Consider the following 6,000-nt stretch of genomic DNA (forward strand, 5'->3'; position numbering starts at 1 on the left):
TTTCTCACCTCCCGCCTAACTGTTATAGTACTTGCAGTGGATGCTGATGCAGATGGAATTCCTGTGTGATGGTCTGGATAGATTGTCCACCTATTACACGTTACGGCCCTGTTAAACTGTCGGCGATCTCTGTCAGTGAACAGACGAGGTCGGCCTGTAAGCTTTTGTGCTGTACGTGTCCATTCACGTTTCCACTTCACTATGGCATCGGAAACAGTGGACCTAGGGATCTTTAGGAGTGGAAATCTCGCGTACAGACATATAAGTGACACCCAATCACCTGGCCACGTTCGAAGTACGTGAGTATCGTGAGGGCCCCATTCTTCTCTCTCCCGATGTCTAATGACTTCTGAGGTCGCTGATATGGAGGTTCTGGCAGTTAGTGGCAGCACAATTCACCTAATATGAAAAACGAGTGTTTTTGGAGATGTCCGGATACTTTTGATCACATAGTGTAGCTCAAGTAGAGTGATGGTTGCTCTGAAAAGACAAGGAACTTCTGACGTGACACTAAGAGGTTATAACTCCTCAAGGTAACTAAAAAATAGGCATTGAGACGAATGGAAATGACACTTTTATTCAAAGTGAATAATAGACTGAATTTACCTACGCTCATGACGTCCCCTGGACATTGCAGAAGGAGAGATATGGATCTTAACTTGGTGTGTGATCACCATGGACTACAACGCATGTTCCGCAGCGTCTTTCCGTGTTGTTCACAAGGGTAGCGAGCATTTCTTGTGCGAGGGCGTTCCGTTTGTCCATCAGCATGGTTGACAACTGCTGGATGGTTCCTGGTGCACGTTGAAATTCAGCAATAAGACTGCCCAACGCATCCCACATGTGTTCGATGGTGTTTAAGTCTTGAGGGGTGAGGATGGGGGGGGTGAGGATAGGATGGAGGGGGGGATGGGGAAGGGCGCAGGCTAGCCCAGTCCATTCGCTCAGGATCCTCTCTTTCCAGGAGCTGCTCCACCTGTACAGTTGGACGCGGTCGCGCGTTATCATGCGTAAAAATGAAATCAAGGCGGGTTGGACCGCTCAGAAGACATACATGGGGATGGGGTAGTGTTGACCCGTGAGTGTACCGTTAATAAAGATTCGGACATCAGTATACCCATGCAGGATTATGGCTCCACACGTCTCGACCAACAAAACGATCTGAGGAATTTATACGGTTGCAGTTACCAGCCTGTGCCGTGCACAGCTTTCAACGCACGCCACAACCACCAGACTAACGCCACTAATTAGTAACAGGCCGATCTCGAGTTGCTGTTCTCAGAACGAGCCAATCCGAGGCCAGAGAAGGCCACTCTCCCTGTGGACAAACAATGGGAGACAAGAAACCATATTTCTCAATCGTTTCATGTGATCGACCACACAACCAGCGCCTGATCACGATGCAGTGTGTGTCGCCATGTTCAGTTTATCCCCTAGTGCACAACGTTAGAGTTTCCATAGACCACGTCATTTGGCTGGAATAACAGTCTCTGAATGATCCAGCCTCATATTTGAGATTTGGCAAATATCATAGCGGCAATTGGTCAAGAACATTACAAGGCGCAGCTTAAATATATCGATTCGCAGCAGCTAAAACAATGGGTCACTACTTAGCTGTTCGCTCAAAGAGTAGCCAAAAGAGCGTTAGGAGCGCCGACAGACACCATCTCTTTAGATGGTGGTGTACCGACATCGCGGAGCTGGATGGGCAGCGGTTGAAGGAGGGGGGGCGGGAGGGGGGTGGGGCACAGTGATGGACTGGGCATCCGTGTCTACTGGTCTCCTGCCTGCCTTCGAGGCGGGAGTCGGCCTGGGCGGGATCCGTTAAGCGGGCGTGCGCTATCGGTGCGGGCCATCGGAGAGCCGGCCGCTCCCAGTGGCCAGATGGGCGTGCCCGCTCTCCCGTCCATCTCCGGTAAAAACAGCCATCACTCAGCGCCACCGGCTCCTCCGAATTTATTAGCCTCGCGATACGCTTCGCTTCCTGCTGCATTAGTCCTCAGGCCTCACGCGCCATTCCGGTCTGTTTGTAGGCTACAACACTGGGAAAACGTCGTCTCGATGTTGTGCTCCGTACTTACTTGGTCAAAATGGAAAAAAAAAAGCTTCTTTGTCAGTGGTTGTCAGTTATCATATGCTCATGTGCTACAGCACCTGTAAATATCGCACAAAATTATGCCGTTTTTCTCTTAGGCCGGCCGCTGTGGCCGAGCGGTTCTAGGCGCTTCAGTCTGGAGCCGCGCGACCGCTACGGTTGCAGGTACTCCTGCCTCGGGCATGGATGTGTGTGTGACTAAAATTAAGCCGTTTCTCTTCGAATACCTGCTGGTTTGCAAATAAAACAGACGAAAACTTGTTTTGTTGCGCTGTCTCCACAATAATTAGAAACCAGTGTCGAGTGCTGAAATGATAGTCAGCTGCGCTACGATCAACTCGCAGAAGGCACGCGGTGTCTGATGGCGACGGCGCATGCTCTCTTGTGACGTGTTTCCTTCCGGCGTTACGAGTGCTATGTTGCTGTGATCACCAGGACTCTACTTTTCTTTGAAATTGCGTGTAACTTAATGTGCAAGCGAAGAGTATGAGGGGGTTTTAGAGGCGGAGTTGCAGAAATTGCTCTGTGGGTAAGTGGTTAGCTTTACTGACTTGTAATTCGTTAACCTGGGTTCAATCCCTGCTGCTACCAAAATTTTTTCGCTTTTTCTTCCTCGCAATGTTAAACAATCAGGTATAAAATTTGAATATATCTAAACAGTCCAGTTTACACAAACAAAATTAGTATATTAAATTTAGTAACAGTTGCTGCTCTTTTAAATCAGAATGCTATAGATGAGCGTAAGAAAGGCTTAATCCTTCCGCGGGGGTAACACAGCAATGAATGTATTGAAAGAAGGAGACATTTTCCACTTTTGCTGTATTAATTTTATTTGTTCACGACTAGCGTCAGCCTTCTAGGCTATTCTCAAGTGATTTTGTGGTTCTGCAATAGGGAACTATGACTCACATATTGAAATGTCAGCGCTTTTAAATTGTTTTCTGTTCTTTTTGATGCACGAATGCTATCTTTTGGGTTTAAGAGTGTGACGGCGTGACATTCACAAACATATACCTCTATCTCTACTAGAATGTTCAGATTCAGGCTTTTACTTTGCAGAACTGTGAAGTATCATCCAGTTTTGCCAATTATGGGTCCAGATTTAATGAAACTGGGTATTTACTGCTAATTTATTTCACTGTTACAGACGAAAGTATTGGCGAAAAGCGGAACTCTGAAATATGCGTTGATTAACCAGCGATAAAATCTGCAAATGTGAATCTAATAACGGCAGGGCGTGGGACAAGGATAACCGATTTGGCGCAAGCTATGCTAACAGAAACAGGCAGAATCGGGTAGATGCCCGTTTCAAGTTCCAAGAATGTTTGACAGGAATGGACCATAGGGAAAGATAAAACGATCTCTAAAGATTTAAGCGTAGAATATGACGCAGTTTCGAGCGGTAGCTACTGGACAGGTGCGGTAGCCGGCTGGATAAGAGAGCGGGCGTCCAATTTGGTGGCCAGGGGTTGATTGCCGCTGCTTCCGTCATTGTTTTCATTTTATTTTATTCCTCGCAATGGTAAACGACTACTTATAAAAATTAAATATAGTTAAGCAGTTAAATTTATATTCATGAAATTAATATACTCAGTTTAGTTAAGATTACTACCTTTGTAAATCAGAAGGGTATAGACCACCAGATTGTAGCACTCTGCTAAAATTTTGCACGAGCAGTCAGTAATTCTTGTACTTACAGAAACCACAGATGTAGTAAGCCACCATGAAATATTTGGAGCACGCTACAGTGTGTTGACTGTAAGTTGGGCGCTTGCCAGAGGCGATTGCAAGGAAAAGAGGAAGCAAGCTCGGCCACCACTTAGATCTTCATGAGGAGATGTGCGGGGATCAAGTCGTTCGTGATCTAAACCACAAATCCGATACAAATGTTACGTACGTTGTCATAATCCATAGGCATACCCCTAAATGCGTCGTATGGATCTTGGGCGTGTTTTTGGGATTTCTTATCGACGCATCAGAAGGCTTAATGTTCGTGCTAGATTTTTCGGGTATAAATGCACTATTTGATTAAAAGTATTCGCATAGCTGTTGCTGGACATCAGTATAGGGTATGTCCACCCTACACCTTTATGGCAGCTTGAACTCTGCTGGGGAGGCGTTCAGTGGCGTGTCTGTCTGTAGAGGGATGACAGCCCATTCTTGTTCAACAGCCGAAACAAGAGAATGTAATGATAGGGTGCACCGTTATGCTGATACAATCTGTCTTCGTCTTCGAACTGTCCCTCTACTGTATGCATTACACAGAGCCGTAAAATGTGTTCATATCCTTCCACATTTCGCGTGTTTTGTAGCGTGATGAGTAAACCTCGCCTGAACTACGAGAAACACTCTCATACCGTAACACTATCTCGTCCTTACTTCATTGCTGGTACTACGCATGATGGCAGGTAACTTCCTCCAGACGTTCGCCAAACCCAAACCCTAACCCTTCCATTGAATTTACCCAGGGTACAGCGTGATTCGTCGGTCCAATTCACTCGTTTCCAGTCAGCGGCCTCCTTTTACAATGGCTGGTCCACCTCTCGAAACATTTAAGGGTCAGTTCTGCATTACATAGCGGTGACCGAATACTTTTGATCACAATGCTTGCATTCAGGAATGGTGAAAAACCAAAGCATTGCCTTGTTGTCGTTGTACAGTTGTAGGTGACACACAGCCGATATAACTTGCTGGTTCCATCCGCTGTCACAAAATGTGTCATGTCCTCCAAAACTGTCTCTTCTCTAGAGGGACAAAGAAATTCACAAGAAAAACTCATGTGCTTCTATTGGAATCATGGCGTGGAATTCAGTTTGGAGGGCTGCATCAGCAACTTTGACTCGTTGCCATACACCGTGCTTTTTATGACCCCCATTGGCCTGCTCCTGAATGATCATCCTCCCATTGATGACCGATCATATTCCTTCAGTGCAATGTCCAAACTACACAGTGGTGATGTATCACATCGCTTAAAGTGCCTCCCATCGTTAAAAATGTCTCCCAGTTCTCTTCAACCACGTACTGCTCCGCAGTGCAACTCCTAAGTGACCTTAAAATAGGGTTGTTAGTAATTCGTCTTACTTCCTCGTGTTTGCCGCCGGCCTGTGTGGCCGTGCGGTTCTAGGCGTTTCAGTCTGGAGCCGCGTGACCGCTACGGTCGCAGGTTCGAATCCTGCCTCGGGCATGGTTGTGTGTGATGTCCTTAGGTTGGTTAGGTTTAAGTAGTTCTAAGTTGTAGGGGACTGATGACCACAGATGTTAAGTCCCGTAGTGCTCAGAGCCATTTGAACCTTGTGTTTGCCAATGCTCTCTGTTTCCTGTAGTTCGGTAAAGTCTATTGAGGGGTCTATGATAACAAAAACTGGCTGCGTGTTAATTAAGTACTTGTGATGAACGTTGTTGAACGTGAAAATTAAATGTCCTCTCAGCAGTTTGATCCCCTAGCGGAAAGTCAGGTTTCATGGATTTTAAACTGTATCTACTAACAAGAAGTAAAATACTGCCAGTAGTTCCGTTATAACAAATGCGTTGTTTAGTTTTAAATATGAGCTTTTGAACGTAAGTGCGGTAGGTTTCAGACTATAACGATGTCCCGTCGACCTCGAGATTATAAGACACGGTTCAGATCGTACATACATGCAAACAGAACATTTGAGCCAATTTCCGAAATTATCACCGAGCGAGGCGGTGCAGTGGTTAGCACACTGGACTCACATTCGGGAGGACGACGGTTCAACCCCGGGTCCGGCCGTCCTGATTTAGATTTTCCCTGATTTCCCTAAATCACTCCAGGCAAATGCTGGGATGGTTCTTTTGAAAGGGCACGGCCGACTTCCTTCCCCGACCTTCCCTAATCCGATGTGACCGATGACCTCGTAGTTTGGTCTCTTTCCCCTAAACAACCC

Source organism: Schistocerca cancellata, chromosome 1 (genome assembly GCF_023864275.1).
Source record: "Schistocerca cancellata isolate TAMUIC-IGC-003103 chromosome 1, iqSchCanc2.1, whole genome shotgun sequence".
NCBI classification, from domain to species: domain Eukaryota; kingdom Metazoa; phylum Arthropoda; class Insecta; order Orthoptera; family Acrididae; genus Schistocerca; species Schistocerca cancellata.